This window comes from Lates calcarifer, linkage group LG4, assembly GCF_001640805.2.
Source record: "Lates calcarifer isolate ASB-BC8 linkage group LG4, TLL_Latcal_v3, whole genome shotgun sequence".
In the NCBI taxonomy this organism is placed as follows: Eukaryota; Metazoa; Chordata; class Actinopteri; family Centropomidae; genus Lates; species Lates calcarifer.
In genome coordinates, this window is record NC_066836.1 from 22,306,408 (window position 1) to 22,310,224 (window position 3,817).

The 3,817-nt window shown below is 38.5% G+C and overlaps 1 long non-coding RNA gene across 1 annotated transcript; it reads right to left on the reverse strand.

Annotated features, from left to right (window-relative positions):
* On the reverse strand, window positions 1-2,618 carry LOC127142391 (uncharacterized). The gene is made up of 2 exons (XR_007813082.1): window positions 425-2,618; window positions 1-348 (listed from the first exon to the last, which is right to left on the reverse strand). It is a non-coding gene; the product is annotated as an uncharacterized LOC127142391 (long non-coding RNA).
* Between the last annotated feature and the right edge of the window lie 1,199 nt (window positions 2,619-3,817).

Consider the following 3,817-nt stretch of genomic DNA (forward strand, 5'->3'; position numbering starts at 1 on the left):
AGTAGGGGAAATGACAGCTTGAGTTGCAGTGTGGGCAGTGTTAGTGATGGCAAACATGAATGGTGCTGTGCTATTGTAACTGATAGGAGACTGGTTGGGCTTATTGGTATTGTAGTAGGTGAAGTGAGTTAACATTAGGGTATTAAAGCTCATAGTTAACAGGAAGACATATAAAATTTTGATCTCAAAGCTGCATTTAACCCACTCTCCAGCAAATGAATTAAGATTTAATACAAAATGTAGAACCCAATCACACCAATTAAAAAAAATAAAAACTAGACAGGATAACCCTCATGAAGGTAAAATTTATTGCAGGACTGATTGCCTTAATTTTAGGTAGGTATGCAACTGAGCATGTGTGTATATATATATATATATATATATATATATATATATATATATATATATACACACACACACACACACACACACAGTATATACATTATAACAGTGGCAGGCCGAGCACAGCTATAGAAACCATCAACAATATACAGAAACACAGTACAACAGAACTATGCATCACAGACAGACATGTCATGTAGCCAGAATAAATGGCATTACTAAAAAAATGCCCTAAAAACCCAATGAACACAGTTGAATAGGTCTCCAAACACCATCATCTCCAGCAGAAATATCAATATTAACTAATACAATGACAAAGACTAACAATAAAATACAGGTAAAATGGATTTTACTCACCGATTATTTGTAGACACATAATAAAAAACTGCCTCTGTCGAGCAGACATAAGGTGAATTAGAACTATGTGAGAAATATGACTGAGCAGACTCGTCTTTCAGCGTTAGCCTCCATAGATAGAAAAGGACTTATTGTTGGAACTGAGACGCACAGATAACCTCTACAACAGTCACTGAACTCTTCTTCCTCCTTCAGCCGTTGTGGGTTGAAAAAACAGCTATTAAATCTATGCTAACGTGTTAGCTTGTGCTAGTAGCTATAGATGTGGTTTGCTAGCTCTGACCAGTACATTTTCTGACCGTCCAATCAAATGACATGGAAATGACGATGTCATGGTACGCCAGCTAGATGGCCCCTGATCTCACCAACTCAAAATCTGATTGGTTAAAGGATCCGCGAGGCAACAGTTTCATCGTCATTCATTTTAAATTACAGTGGCCTGCACTGATTCTGAAGGCCTTAAACCTGGCAACACAGAGCTGAAATCTGATTGGATAAATGCTCTAACAGCAGGTCTTGCTGGCCCTGACAGCCCACCACTGCAATATACCAGACAGGAGATAATGCCACATCTTTTCAATAAACCATTGTGCCTGACTAGTTCTAGCATGTTCCTGGCAAGCTAATGTGTCTTAAGCTGGCTAGTGCAAGTTATTTCAATAGTTCGTCAACCAGCCCTGCACATAATCACCAAACTTCTAGAACCACACATTTCAAGAAGCCACGCAGATGAATTTTTGCTGGACCACTTCAGGCTGTGTCCCAAAAGACAAGAGCACTGCATCAAAAAACAAATGCAGCAGTCTGATGGACTTTGAAATTAGCATAGAGTACGGCATCTTCTCACTGTAGCAACATGCCCACACCAAACAGACCCTTGTGCTTTTTTAATGTAGTGCTATTTTCAGCCTGAGTGCTCACTTGTTAGGAAGAAATGTTTGGGCGTATCCTAGGCCTTCATCAGTGTAGCTGATCATATGCAACTTGCCCTGAGGTAGTCCTATGGTGGGCACAAACTCGTTCCTCATGTTTTATGCACTTTCCATTCCTTTGCTGGAGTGTGGGTGTTCAGTTCTAAGCAGAGAAAACACTAACATCATGCTTTACTTTGGTCTGACCTTAGAGCGGAAACAAGGCTGTTACAGAAAGAGATCATTTGAGTAGGAAAAGAAAAAAAGAAAGGAGGAGGATTCTGACAACTGACATTTCTTTGATGAAATGTTGTTGAAGAGAACAGGGAGGAAAGAGTAAGAGAGTCTTGGATGCATCAAGAATGTTTTTGTGAACTAAATTATAATTGGCAGCAAATTTTGAAACTGAACCTGGGTCTTCTGTTTTATCAGACCAGTATGCCTGAAGCTAGGTTTAAGCTTATCTGTGAAACAGGTGTTGACAATTATTTTTGTGACAAATCAAAGTGGAGCCTTTAATGTTTGAGCTCTGATATTTTTCTTGTCAAAATACTAATTGTACCTAATATTACATCACTGTTTCTGCCCCAATAGGACGTCTATTATGACTAATACCTGAAATGAAATCTGAAATTGTTTTTTCTCTGTATAGGGATTCTACATCACTGTATATTGTCTATGGTTTTTAAGGCAATTTGAGAGCCTTTTTCTGTTAATGACTGTACTTTGAATATTTTGGCTTGATTACTAAATGCACCAACTATCATCTTCTTGTTGCTGGTGATACAGTACACATACTGCTATCAGTTATTCTACCTTACAACATAGTTTTTTTCTGTTTTGTTTTTGTTTTCATTGAGATAAATTAAAAAGTGGTTTTACATTTTACATCATGTGTTTGTGTATCCTTTGCCTTCCAGCTTTAAGACTCTCTTCACAAGCAACAAGACATTTATGATCACTACCACGGCACTAAAACATGTGATCATTGCATTTGATGCTATTATGTAGCTCTTGTGATCACACTGTTACAGTCTCATTGAGTGCATTCAGACAATGGCTTGGAAGAAAACAGGGGTATTCCCTGTTGCTTAAGTTGATCTGGCCTCCAGCATGCAGCGTTCTATTCCATCAGAGATGCTCTAACTGTAAAGTGCAAAAGTTGGCTCGGCTCACCCATGACCAAAATAGTCCTGATGGCTGACAGCTGCTGGCCTGCCTGGAGACTGCTGCACAACACTGAAGGTTTTAAAGAGGTGGAGCTTTGACACAGAAAGTTAACATGACATTATTTTGATGAAGAACTGTGCAAAGTAATGAAACTGAACTAATATCTTGTGCTGGGACAGCTATGGAGAGTTTATCCAAAAAACGTAGGCACATTTAATATAACTGTTAGTTATATTAGTAGGCTGTCTTTAGTTGGTGTGGTGCACACCACTGGATAAGGAGGAGCTGAGCCAGCTCTAAACTCCATCCAAACTGTTTGTTAGAAGTTTGAATAGCTTTGGAACCAGCCAACCCCCCACCCCCTTCCCACACACACACACACACACACACACACACACACACACACACACCTTACAGTGGTTTGTGTTGCGTTTACATGTGCTATCATCTTGACCAAGTGACCAGATTCCACGTACTGGTTTTGAATTACACGATTATGAAATTTGTTCATCATGTTGAAGTGATTTTTTGCAAGTGCTTGATTTTCACTGTAAGGCTACAGGCTAATTGCAGGCTAATTAATATTTTCATTATTGTTTAATCTGTTTTTTTCAACTGATCATTTGTATATGAAATGTCAGAAAATAGTGCAAAATGCCCATATCCCACCTTCACTCTAAAGCCCAAACATGTTCATTTCATATATGACAAACTAAAGCAGAAGTTCATATGTTAGAATATTGTAAATCAATTTTCTGTGTGGTGAACAGTGAGAGAGTTTATCATTGTGTGCTTATGTGGGCAACAGCTGACCCAGTGCCATGGCATGTTATCTATTAATTTTGTGTACATGGACACAAATGTACCTTTTTTTTCTGTGACAGTCAGCAGAACTTGCAGTTTGTCAAATTGTCACAACATTTAACTTCAATGAACTATTCAACGTGTAGTGATTTACAGCAATATTACCCTTATTTATGGATATGTTTAGGCAAACACAGCACTTGGATAAGGTTAGTGAGAGATTGTGGTTCACT